The sequence below is a fragment of the Rhea pennata genome, chromosome 16 (genome assembly GCF_028389875.1).
Source record: "Rhea pennata isolate bPtePen1 chromosome 16, bPtePen1.pri, whole genome shotgun sequence".
NCBI lineage: Eukaryota > Metazoa > Chordata > Aves > Rheiformes > Rheidae > Rhea > Rhea pennata.
This window is the reverse complement of record NC_084678.1, coordinates 13,035,509-13,049,825: the sequence shown is the minus strand read 5'-3', so window position 1 is coordinate 13,049,825 and position 14,317 is coordinate 13,035,509.

Here is a 14,317-nt window from a genome sequence, read left to right as displayed (position 1 = left end):
CTTGTGAAAACAGAATAGCAATATTTTGATAAAACAGCTTATTTCCATTTCTTAACTGGTTTTCCTACAGACTGCAGATACTTCCTGTTTCCCCTCTGTCCCTTTCTGAAAGATAAAGCAACACGGTTGTTGTTGAGATCATTGTGGCCCCTCTAGTGAGCCAGGGTTGTCATGGGACTCCCTGCACAAACACAGCGACTTTTCAAGGATAATACACAACACAAACGAGCAGTCTTGTTCTGTCAACACAAGTCTATGTGTTTGTAAGGACCCTTGAATGTGTTTTCAGAATTACTTGGGCGGGTATTTTTAGCTGCGAGAGCCTCTCCAGCCTCCGCTAACACGCTGGGACTGTTCTCGGCGGCCCTCTCCCCCTCTCCCAGGCGCGTTACGGCCGCCCCAGGCGCGACTCCCACTCCCACGGAGGGATGCTCCTGCAGAGCCCGCTCCCTCCGCGCCAGCGCGGCCTCTTGTTGTCCAGGCTATACTGACATCTGTTGGCTCTTATCAACAAAGGTAGTGCAAAACAAAACCAGTTGGTTCCACGCGCTGAGATAGCGCTCGCGGGCAGAAACAAATAACCGGGCGAGTAATCTTGCAATAACACTGGCTTGCGTCCAGGAGTGATAAGTAATTCATGCAGTACTGTGCAGCGGGTAGGGTCAAATAAGTTTAGAAACTAAGGGCCTCCTATACAGTCGGCGATGTATCATGCTCCTTATGCAACCCATCACTCCCAGCTGTTGTCTGTCCTGTTTTGTGGCTCTCACTACATTTTATCCTGAGAAAATGCAACAGTTGCCTTTCTGAAGTTGCTGTTCTGAAGAAGGCTAAAGCCTGCTGCATGAAGCTGTGTCTTTCATTTTAAGCATGTTAAGTCCATTTGACTAATTAAACCAGTGGTGGGGCACAAACACTCTTTTCTGAATCAGTGTTTGAAAAGATCACATAGCCTGTTGGAAAAGACAAGTAAGAACTGAGCAAATTTCAGCTGAATGACCAAAGTCTTACTCAGATGCGCAACTTTCATAACAGAACTTCATATTGAGGGTAATAAGCAAAGAACAACTGGATGTACTGGAATTTAGCCAGCATCCTGCAAATACTGTCCTCACACGCCAGTACTCTAATCAACGCAAGTAACACGAGACCTAACTGAAGTAGAGCACAGTGCTACCCACCTCTGTCAGGCTCCGTGATGAAGCAATTATAGGCCACTTTTTTAAGGACTTACTAACTTTTTTTTTTTTTTTTTTTTTTTTAAAAAAAAGGAGCCACTGCCTAAGGTTTGGCAAGTCCTACGTATGACTGTGCAGCCCAAGGGGTTTTCTTGGAAACTCACTGCAAATACAGCACGCAGCTGATCTGGGTGCCCATTTGGCTGCAGTCTTTGTGAGGGAAAGAAACAGCAAACAAGTACGAAAGAGGTAGTGTGAGCCTGGGAGGAAATTACGCAGAAGGAACCTTCTAGGACAGCACTGCCTGGAAAAGGAGACTTGGGTTGACGAACAAGGAAATTGCCAGCTGCTGCTCGTTCCTGTCGTGTGGAGGGGAACAGGATGCCACGTGCAGCCTCTGTACCTGCCCTGGACTGCCCCAAAGAAATGGAGGCTGCTATCAATTTCCCCTTTGTGGAGAAACAATCCCAGAAATCCGTTTTCCTGCTATTCCCCACAAATATTTGTTAAAGGTTTGGGTCACCAGCACTGAGTTTGGGCCTTACAAAGCACAGTCTTTTTAAGAAGACTCAGATCTGCCCTTTAGTTTTAAAGGGTTCATGCTGTTTAGTTTTTGAAAGTATTTAGTAGAGAATTAGCTTATTTTACAGCTTTACAAATCTCTCCTGGTTGACTCCAGCATAACTGTTAAAATTCTACCAGTAAAGGTTTTGCCTGTCTCTGAGCACTGGCAGTTTAGTATTTCATGTGGAAGCACTGGGCCAGGCTGACTTTGCCTGTTAGACTTGGTTGTTCTCAGGCAGCTTTAAAGGGGAAAATGGCAGGGAAACTATGGACCCACATTCCCGGGAAAAGGCACCGAACCTGAAGGCGTTTCTGGCCACACAAGACCGGGGAAGTGAGGAAGGCTGGTGGCTCCCCGCTGTCGAGCAGCTCTGCCACTGCGCGATCCTGGGCCAGGGAGCTCGAGAGCTGAGGAGAAGAGCTGGAGCTGCCAGAACAAGGAGGCTGAGTGAGCCCAGGGCTCTCGCTAAGGTACTTCAGGGGCATGTCTCAAGGAAATGGGAAGCAGCCTTGCAGCAGAGTTTAACTCCCACATGCACCTTCTTTTTATATACCCACATTGCCTAAACCCCTGCATCTTGCCTCTCGTTCGGATTGCAGAAAACAGAGGCATCAAGTCATTGCAGTTGCAGTTGCAATTCTGACCATTTGTGCGCTGCTTCCAGGGCAAGATACTGTCAGTGATCGGAAGGAGGGCAATGGAAATATTTCCCTACGACACCAGGGCTGCATCTGGTCTGCATTACACTTGACCCTGACTCTGGGAACAAAGTCAAGGTGTCCCCAGATATAAGCACTCCGATCAGTCAGCTGATCACAACACTAAAGTAACGGATTTTGATTTCTCACTCTTTGCTTGAAGTAGTAGAGCTGTTAGTTGATGACAAATTAAACTACAGCGAGAGTACAGAACTATGAAAGCACAGTGTTTTCTCAGGGGACAGCAATATATGCACACAGAGACCTTTTAAGATTTTTTCCTCTGCTACATCACTATGAAGTTGGTTTGGCTAGCAGCGTACAATGGCCCGGGTTGGAAAGCACATCCTTTCAGCTGGCTGCACCGAGCCGTCGATAAGGCAGAGAGCGCTAATCCTCTAGATGTCACCACTGCCAAAGGCTTGCAAACGTTTGGTCCTGCAGTAAGGCAGCCCCTGAAGTCTGTCCTCTAAGAACAAAGAGCGAGCTACTGGAGATGGCCAGCTTTAAAGATATTTTTTTAAATTGCTAATGAGACATCACTGTAATAACACAAGACTCATTAAAAGTTAACAACCAAAACAAAACCCCTTTCATTTCTTTTTTATTATTTAAGCTGTTACTTCACTTGATTTGCTTTTCCATGGCTGGTCTCTAATCAGATCAGATATCTGCACTTCTGGTTGGACGACCCAAACAAAAGGCTTTTGTTTATTAGGACACGCAGCTACCCTTTACTCAAGAGGATCCTTCTGTGCTGTCTGGACAACTTGCAGTAACAACTGGACCAAATGGAAGAGCTCCAGGAGAGAGAGATGCAGCTGCAGTGAGGAAAAAAGCCTCCAGCCCTCTTGGAAGTGTAAAGCATTCCTAACTCTCGCTACTGAAAAAAAAAAAAAAAGCCAGAGGATGGAAGGCAATGAAGTCTTTTCACATTAAGAAACTGTTTCATCTGGCAAACAGCACACCAAATACTGTACAGCATCAGCAATGGCTACAAAGGCCTGCAAGAGAAACAAGGCAAAATAGGTATCATCTTATGAACCTAAAAGGAAGCCAAGGGATTCTTTCTTCACCAAACTTGTGTCTATATTGGGAACTGAGCCAACTTTAGTAGAACTAGTCAGAAAGCGCAAAAATAAGAATTTTAAACATGCCATTCTTTATAGAGGTAGCCTTTGTCAGAAATAAAACAAGACTATATATTTTTTGAAAGTGTAGTTATTTTCTTCTACTCATTAACCAGGTAGTTCCAAATGTTACTGAAACATGTCAGCTAAAATATGCACAAAGATGACATCTTGCTGAGAATTTATGCAATTTCTAAGTTCACAGAGCTTGTACCTTCCTTACTCTCCCCTATTTTCCACTTCCATATAACGATAAAGTCAACCCATAAATGGCAGTAGCTTATTTTCCTCTTTTTCTTCAAACTACTTGAGAATCTTAGGCGGTCTCTCCACAGATTAAAACAAACGAACAAACAGAGTGTTATTGCATCGGGAGACCTCAGCGTAATGTCTGACTGAAAGCAAGGCATGGATAGCGTTCCTTCACCCAGTTATTTTGAGATAGCTGTGGCAGAACACTGATTATTTTTTAAAAATTTTCCCTTACATATGTAAGCATCCCTCATGCTTTAGCTTGCTTTGGCTTTTGGATAAAATAAAAGCTCCAAATACTTGCAAGTGCACCTTATGACTTATTGACCAGAGCCCCCAGCTAAGGCCACGTAATTCTGAAATTCTGGCCATTGCAACTGTACTGTAATTTCTCCTCAGAGACTGAGGGATAAATTTTGCTCACTGGTTCGATGGTGCCTCAACTTCCAGCTTGGAAGCCAAAGTGCAGCCTAAGTCAGTGATGTGGCACAGATAAAAGCAAGGCGGAACAGGACATTAATTTCTGCCAGTTTCCAGAAACTGCTGGAATATAGGGAAGAGTAAACATCTGTATTTTGGATTGTACCACCGTCACTTTAATCATCCCTTTGTGCATGTAACACAAGAGACTTTCTTTTCTGTTGCATTTTAAAAAGTGCTTCCCCTTACTAAGATGTCAATCATATCTTAAGTGATATTTTTCACTGGACAGCAAAGGAGGATTTGATGAGCTTTGTTATTTTGCTGGTGATGTTTACCAGCACTCCTTTATGAAATAATTTTGTATACAGCCAGTGCCTGAGTAGATATCTGTTGTATTTCCAACAAGATTTTAGATACAGGATGCAACATTAGTTATCATTCAGTCTTCACATACCACAGAGAGGTTTGTAGGACTGAATTAAATTCTACTGAGAGTAGAACAATCTTGGAAATGAAATATATAAACGGATGAGTACATTTAGTCTGAAAAGTGTAGTTCTTTAATTGACTCACTCATTCTAAGAACTTTGAAAACACGTGTTCCTCTCCAGGACTGATACTCCACAGACACATTGACAAAATCCCTTCGGACAGGCTGTGTAGTTAAGGCACTGGCCCCTGAACTAATTCCCATTAAAGTGTGGGAGTAGCATGCAGCTGCCCGATGCTAAAGGAAACTCTGGGAATTGTTGTGACTCAGGGTACAGTCCAGCCACCTGCATTATTTCAACTGAACATATGCATGCGAACATGTTAACAGCATTTTGGCTCGTCTCTACGATAGAAGCTCTGGTTCACCCTATGATTAATTTCATTTAAAGCTAAGAATAATGTAAAAGGAGATTGTACACAAGTACCGGCCTCAAAATAGCTTGTAATTGCTTTTTTGGCAAATTATTTTAAAAAGCTCCATACTTTCAGAGCTGCAAAGTTTATTTATGGACACATTTGCCAACAAAATCACAGTCCCACCATATACTCTCTGTTAGATTATCTGTTACAAAATCATTTTTGTGGCAAAGATCTTGGCAAAGATTAAAAAGAAAACTCACAGAAATATTTCAGCTTTCACAGTTTAAGAAGTAAATGGCTTCAGCAAATAATTAACATGACACACAGAAGACTTGAGTGAGTTGGTAGTCCCAGTGTTACTGCATCAACATAACTGTGCTCTGCCTTGGCTAGTTAATGCTGACCTTTGTGAGAATAACAACTCAGCCAAAGTACTATGCTGATGCACCTCTACTATTTCTAGTCTCTGCACTAGTTTGCGCAGGGCTGGGCTGGGTATCTTTCTGCAACACTCGGCTGGGTGAACTTGGAGTTCATACTTGGAACGATAGCTGATAAAAAATATTTTTGCTCCACTGGAGCAAACACAACAATGCATACGTTGTGACTGGGAACACTTAACATCATTGCTCCTAGTGGTCAAAGCATTCGTGTTAATTTTGGGACGTTCCACAACATATGCAAGAAAACACATTGGACAGTTAATCTAGCACTCTCTTGACTGAATGGCAATCTGGAAAAGATCAGAACGCAGCTACAGCAGAGAATTATCACGGTGTTTCACCTGTGTTTGGATTTTTTAGATATACTCATCAGAGTAAATGTTATCCCATAATGGCTGAATGCAAAACACACATTAGCCCTGCCGCAATGACTTCTTGAAATAAGTAGTAATAATGATTCACTTACATTGTTGTTTATTCCTCAACATTAAGGGAAGAGAGAGAAACTATCATCAAAGATGAGTTGATGCTGTGTACAGTCCTGGTGCCCTGCATCTCCAAAGATGTTTAGTAGAATGAAACAGTCCAGAGAAGGATGGCAAAGACCAGAAAGAAGAATAACTATGGGAGGAATGAGAATAGGCTAGCTCTTTCAGCCTGGCAAGGAAATGGCAGATGGCACATGCTGGTGGTTTAGAAAATTATGTGGGGAATTGAAGCATAAGGAATTCCTGCTGATTATTTCCCCCAACATAAGGATGAAGAAGGTTAAATGCAACTGGTGGGAGACGGTTCTTCATAAAACTTGATATTAAGCTCTGGAATTCCTTGCTACTAGAAATTGTGGATGTTAAACATTTACCTAGGTTCAAAACGAGACCAGGCAAATACATGGAAGAAAAGAATATCATAGGCTATTAATTCAAAGACCCTGCCTCTGCCTCAGAAGTCATGAGCTGCAGCCACTGGAGCCTGGAAGAGTGCTCCGAGGAAGCAATGCTACGTGCTTGCCTGCCCTTCCCAGCGCACCTGCTTGTGGTCACTGTGAGACACAAGACGGTGCGCTAGATGGACTTCTAGCATCTGACCCTGGGTCTGAGAGAGCCTCTAGCATTCTTCTGTCCAGCCTGCAGCATAATCTTTGTATAACCAGAGCACGCTGGCATTAGGATTTCCTCTCGGGGAAGGGAGAGGTGAGGGAAGTGGAGAAGGATTTTGAACTGAGCATTTGCACATTGAATGTTCCCGAACAGATAAAACATGATAAATCATATCCACAGAGTTTTCCATCTCACTCCAAACACTTGTGGCCATGCTGCAGTGCCTTTCTTTAGAATAAACTTTCTGGCGGATAATGAAGGCTGCTGCATGTGGCCTCTACGGTGCTTGGGCTGCTGCTTAGAATTTTCTTTAAAGTCTCTCCACTTGACTTATTAAGTATTTAAGGATATGTTGTATACAAACTGTCTGCATTTGCCATAAACTCAAGAATTAGACTTTTGAACATTAATTAAAAAAAGAAAAATCAGAATCTTATTTGCAATTTGAAAAGAAGGTTCAGCTCCGAATATTTGTTTGCATCTGGGAAGAAATCAAGGAAAGAAACTTTAGAAAGAATGATCTGCTGGCCACATTCAAGAATACTAGTTCAGCAATAGGCTGGATTAAAGTGAAACATAAGGGATCAATAGTCTCCATTTCAGAGAACCGGACAGAAACCAAATCCAAGCATTTTGATTGATGATTAGAAATGTTTACACTGATCGATTGCTTTATTGATCATACTTTTAACACAGTTCAGGCTTGTCATTTAAGAAAAATGAAGAAAGGGAAAGAAATTAGAAACAGGTCACTCTAAGGTTGCTCCTCTTTTCCTTTGAGCCGCGTGAACAATTGCTGCTCACTCGGGTTTTGTGGAAGCCTTGCAGTTCGCTACACCAACCACAGAAGTGACAAGATGACCATGCAGAAAAACTTAGCTTCTGGGTTGACTTTCAGAATAGTTTTGTCATTTGCCTTGAGAGCAGGTAAGATAATTTTTTCATGAGTAGCATAATGCAGCAAGATAAGGGGCCGAGTAGGTAAAACTTACTCCTAACGCAATCACACGAAGTGCCACGAAGCCGCAGCAGGACTGATACTGAACAAGGTGTGTAAAAGGCAACCAAACCAACCGAAACAAAAAAAAAGGTAGCGGTTCAGAAAGATGATCTTTAGGAGCTACAACTTTTAAAGACAATTCCAGTAGCGTTGCACTGGGTGGAATGATAATGCGGGGTCTGGACAGAAGAGCTGGGCACGTGTGGAATGAGAGAAACTAGATGCAAGACTAGATGCTCAGTAATTCTCTGATGTGTTTATTTGCCTTGGAAGAAGTTGCTTTTCTCTTCAAAAGAATTCTCTTACAGGTGAAAACTTTAGAAACAAAGAGAAAAAGATGATGCTTGCTAAGGAAGGATTGCTATCAAAATTTCATGCTGTTGGCATAAGGACACTTATATGTGATTACATCTTTCCTTCATCAGCTGTTAGATCTCTTTTTGCATAAAGGATTGCTTCCCTTGAAAACACTCTCACTCATAAAATGCACATAGTTAGAAAACTAGTGTATCGTATATAACTTCATTTATCTACTGAAACTTCATTTTTTATACCTTTCTTGTATCTGAGTGGAACTTGGCATGTAAAGGTGTCCCTGAAGAAAAGGATAACTTTTTTCGTTGCTGTATTATAATAATTTTCAGAAAATTATTTTGAAGTGTAATATCTTAGCTTTTAATGATCTGATAGGAACTTGATTTCTTATATGTATTATTAATGGAAATTTGTTTTGAAGAATATTCTGTATAATACACTTCTGAGAGGAAGAGAGATTTCAGTTTAATTATTCAAAAGGATTATGAAAAAATGAAGCTGTAGTTTTTTAAAGTGCTGCTTCCTGCTCTGCAGACTCAGCAAGGTCAATGGTGGGAATATCTTCCACCTACTGATTCCTGATGTTGGAATGTTTCTTACTAGCATCACAATTACAAGAATTTGTAAAAAACTGATGAAACCTCCTGTTCCCAAAAGAACCAGTCTTATTCCAAAGGCCAGGAACAAGGGGGGGAGGAGGAGGAAGAGAAGAACAATGAAGAGGTACATGCAGTACTCTATTATCTGAATTATAATGCCGACAAATATTAAAAAGCCAAGCAGCTGGGGTAAAATTTGTTGGCAGCATATACAGGAGCTAAATAAATTGTCTACAGAGAAGTTTTGCTTTCTCTGGCTCACTGTACAGCCTAAGTGATCTCCCAGAAAAGCTTCTCACACTCCAGCTGTGAATATACAACACAATGTTTAGAGACTTAGATGTACCTTGAATTGCTTTTCATAAGATTTTTGTGTCCTGTTCTGCACATTACTGTGTCCAGACTGAAACACATTTCCCCTAATGAAAAAGCACATTAAAGATGGTTTGAGTGCTGATGAACCATTGGTTGGTTTTCATTTTACCTTTCACACTGATATTTTGCTCCCACTTTTCACAGGACTCTGATGTGGAAGGAGGAGATAGTGATGGAATACAGTCTGGCTGCTCAGCTGAAGATTTGAGAAGAGAAAGAAGGGCGAGAAAACCACATTTCATGCATAAAATCACTGTCTTCCTGGCAGGGTTGAAAATCCTATTTGACGCTATTTGGATCAGTGCTGCAAAAGTAGTTTTAGGCTTAGCAAGTAAAGCTTTAAAGAAGAGGTCTCAAAGTCCCAGGCCTCAGTCCATTAAAAAAAAAAAGAAAAATGAAAGAAAAAAGGACCAACCAGATCTTAACTGCCCTGTTACTTTTGCTTTCTTGCTTACTATTTGCTATGAACCTGTTATTGTTGTCATCGTGTCAAATATTGTTGTAAACTTGTAGTACTTCCCAGGCAGAATTTCTTTCTCAACTCACAGATAGCTCTTGAAACAGCTGTTCTAGTCACCCAGGCTGTATGATGGGGCGTTCAGATAGTACAGTTGCTGTGCAATTGAAAAAGCATTTCTTTAGTGCAGACCTGTTGTCCAGAGATCTATGAGGATTTCAAAAATTTCCTTTCATTTTTGCTGATTATCTAGAGGGCAGAAGTTAATATCTGCTTATGTTCTTGTTACCTTGAGTCAATATCTATCAATGAGATGCTATTCTGCCGAGTGTGTGACCTGTACAAGTTGCTTGCCATGGAACACAGTCTATTTCATTGACTACTTTTCCCCATGTGTAATCACACCTTCTGCAACATCTGCTATCTATTTTCTTACCTTCTTGGGCTTGTGTTCCTGGTGGGTTTGTCATCGTAGCATTACTTTGGTCAGCTCCAGCAGCCCATCAGATGGCTGTGTTTGGTGCAGGGCACCTTTCTGCCCTTCCCTGTACTTGACACCGTTTTCCAGTGCATCAGCATCCTCCTGATGACATTTATGCAAGGTAAAGACATCATCTGCTGTGCAGGGAAATAGTTAAAGTAAACTGCTTTCAGAATGGATTGAAACTCATATGTTATCTTATCACCAAGGCAACATAAATACAAGTGAAATGTCAATATTTTAAAGAAATATTTGAAGAAAGCTCTCTATGGGACAATCTGCTTTCTAAGGTGTAGCACATATGTTCTTTGGCACCCTCCTTGCAATTTTTAGTGGAGAATTCCAGAGCACTTGACAAACTTTATTCAAACCTCAACCCCTCTCCTATTTATTCTTCCCGATTTACATACTCCAAGGCTGAAGTTTAACAGCTTTTCCAAGGCAACGTGGAACACTGCTAGAACAGCTCCAGAGGAACCTGGGCTTGCCAAAGTCAGTGGCTGTTTCACTGCAGATTTCAAAGGACCTAAACTTCACTGCAGGAGGCCCAGTTCCCATCTCTGCTTATCAGGAGTGAGGACCCTAATGCTATTCTGGCAGCTCGCACCAATTCTGTTTCACAATAATTACTAAGTGGGTGACTGTGCAGAGTAGCCGGTGGATGATGATTTCCATGGGTTGAGCTCTTAGCATTTCTTTGCTACCACTTCAGAAAACAAGATTTTTAGCATCTTTGCTGTTTCTCTTCCACTTCTCCTGGCTCTTTGGGATGATGGTACTCATCAAGACAAACATCACAGAGTCATGGAAAGTGCAAGTTCATCCTGGATTAACCTGGCCAGCGTTTTTAAATCTTGTCATACTGCTTGTACTATATTATGCATTGGTCACATTGCTAGAGCAGAGGATGTGCTCTACAAACACAAACAGGCGCAAGGCAGAGCAAGTGGTGCAGTAAACACAAACCTATAAAAGAGATGATCAGAAAGAAGCGAGTTTCTTTTTTTTTCTACAGGATTGCTCCACAAGAGGAGTCAGTAGCAGGAAATTCTGTATAGATTCATCTCTCCTGTGCTAGGTCATGTTCAAAAACATGTTTCCACTTTCCTGGTTTATAAATGGACTCTGTTACTGAGAAAAAGTTTTAGAAGTTTTGCTGATACTCTGTGATTACTCTCAGCTAGTAACATCAACACTGGCTGGTGTGTAGTTGTGCTCTGGGTGTATGATATCCTGGAGTGACATTTAATGTGGGAGAGTAGGGCAAAAATCCCACTGCTGCCAGCAGGGAGCAGAAGTCTGCAGGAGGATAACATGCTATGGATGACCAAGAATGAAAAGAATAAGGTAGATTGTTTCTTTCTCTTATCAACACAAATGTATGCAGAGAAATTGAGAGCTATTGTTTCTCCTGTCCTGCTTTCCTCTCTCCCCATTTAAGTTTCTTATTAAAAAATCCAACATTCAGAAAGCTAACATCTCAATAGCCATGTCAACATGCTGGAACTATGAATCATTAGAAAGTAGTTCCAGCTTCCTATGCTGCTGCACTAGACAACCTCTGCGGGAAGATGAGGCTACACCTACAATATTTTATTTTTAGTCAGCTTATTTCTCAAGTGGAAGCTGTCAGGACATGCCCCTTTCACAGCGTGAACATAGCATTTCCTGCAAAGTTCCTGCCAGTATCTGTGAAGGATGTAGTCCTTTATCAGGCAAAATACTGCTAGGGTGATCATTACGTGATTAAGTGCAATGCAGAGCAAAGCACTGTTGCCACTTAATGCGATGAAAGGATGTAGTACCAAAAAGAACATGAAAACTAAAAATCAGTCTTTTCAGAATACTTTTTCTAGGGGGAAAAAAAAGGGGGGAACTGTAAAGAAAAGCCAGGTTCATCTTGCAGCTATGGCAGTGGGAGGGCCAGGCTGCTGGGTAAATAAAATCACTTCGAAGGAGCTGCCAAATCCAGCATTCAGTGGAAGAGCAGCATCAAGCCATGTCAAGGAGCAGGGTTTGATGCATAGTATTTCTCACTGCAGAAGAGCACAAGCCTCTTCAAATGAAGAGGCTTATTTGCTTTTGTAAAGCAAGACTTTCACTACAGGCCTTCGACACCAATTGCACTGACGAGGGGATATTCTCTGTGCAGTATTTGGGGAGGTTCGGACACCTTATACAAAAAGGAAGGTGGTTGTGTAAATTCACAGCCTCAGGACACACAGGGGTGTGAAGACAGGTTGCCTGGGTTAACAGTACTGACTCTCTGGCTGCACACGGGCAGTTCGTTGTGAATCAGAGCTGTGTCAGTGGCCTGATTGCCATGCTGGTAGGACACAGATCTGCGGCAACTGTATATATTTATATTGCTTTCCAGGTTTCATTAACCGCTTGGCACAGAGCTGGGCCTCTCCGTTGTTTGGAGTGGAAAAGGAAGGAAAATAGATTTCCTAAGCTGTAGAACTCTTGTAAAGAAATAGGATTCTTCTTCTGTTGCAGCAAAGCTTCCTGTTCTGTACTCCCCAGCTGACCATTGCATATGTAGCACTGAAATTTCGAAAGGACCAGTACATTTGTGGAACAGTCCTGATCAGCCATATGCATACTATAAAAGGCACTTACTTCCCTTAGTATTACCAATATGAGCAAACACTAATTATTCTTTCTTTGCCTTTTTTTCCCCTTGGGCAGGAAAGGAAGTATACATGTGGTTTAATGGCAGGTGCCATATGCTTTCATTTTTTCACTACTGCTAGGCAATGAATGATTGAAAGAAGCTCCAGTGTCAGAACAAGCTCTAAAAATAAAACTCCTCTCTGCTGTCAATGTGCAAAAAAACTTCATGATGAAGCACATACAAATAAAACATGTTCAGTTAGGTCAGTTAAATCTATCTAATCTGATTTTTTTAAACACTCTGGCTTTGTAGAATTTGTGCTAAGTTTGCAGGTAACCTTAAGGGACATTCCAGCATCACATCTGCCTCCTACTGAAATGAATGAGTAATGGTATTTAGGACAGAAAATGAAAGGCACGGGGACTGAGTATGCTAGCTCTGTAAGTGCCCAGAAGACCATGGCCAGAGGGACTGAGAAACTGAGGCCTGAAAAGGTGCTGGCTGCCACTTGCCTAAGAGACTATTCTGCTTCCTTCCCTTCCGAGGCGCCACATCACACTTCTGCATGCCCAGCTGTATATACAGATGTACAACTTTTCCACTTTGGAGCCAAATAAACCCTAATTTTGCTTCTCACAGGGAATCAAAGCAGATATCATAGTGCATAACTTTTCTGATATGTCTGATTTTGAGTGCTACCAAAACGTAAACAGCAACATTTCCTCCCCTGGGTGTTTGTGCTGTCTTGCAGGTTTGGAGCATCACCCATAACAGCTATTTGACTTTTGCACAGCTGATTTGGTCCTGAATCATTTGAACGGCTCGTGACTAGAGACATTATGCCTCGCATAGTTCTCTGTTCCTTACTGTTTATGGGAACACCCTGCTTGTCCTCCGTTTCCTTGTAGGGCTGAACATCTCCCTAGGGGTCACAGAACACACAGAGCTCTTCCCTGCACAGTCGGTTCTCGTCGACTTTGACTTAAAACCATATTCCTTGCCAGGCACGCATCTTGGTGTGAAGGTAATAATTCTTCATATTCTCACTCCCTTTTTAGGTAACCTAGAGTGTAGGCCTTCAGAGAATAAAAAGTGTGTTTTTATTCTTGTTACTGTGTCATACTCTCCCTCAGACTGCAGTAAGCACCTCCGTGTTAGGAATGATAAGAGGGACAAAAAGAAATTAGCTGGCTAAGGCATTCATGAAAAACATATGCAGTATGGCTTGGCCTGCAAAGTCCAGTTCGCAGGGTTAGAGCCCAGGGGTTTGTTCCAGGCCTGCCAGGTTACTGCAGTACAAGAACTTGGCTTTATAGGAGAGCCCAGAGCGGCGAATGGCTAGTCCTGGAACTTGAACAAGAGAACTGCGGTGTTTGAAATACTTACTGCTTGATTTGTCAAAGACATTTCAATGCTGGACACGGGGAGTTTAGGGGAGATGGTGTTATACAGCCAACTTAAACTTTCTTCCTATGCTAAATTAATTAGCTGTCAGAAATAAAAGAAAGTAGTTGTTATTACTGAAGAGAAGCACAACAACTAGACTTCTCACCTTGTTTTCTGACAACGCACAGATCTCACAACGTTCTGTGCCGCACAGACACAAAGTGACTCTTGCCCCTAATGTCTTTGCAACCTGAACTCTCTAATTTGCATGTATATAAGATATCGCTGCTGTGACAAAGCTCTTCGTTAAAGCTTGCTACTTTTTGACTTATTTAGGTGGTTTGTGAGGATCTAGATCTCTAGTAAAAGGGAAAGGGCATTGCTGGTATTCCTTTATGAGTTCTGCAGAAAAAATAAGGTGTAAATGTGGTTTAATTGCAGATCCT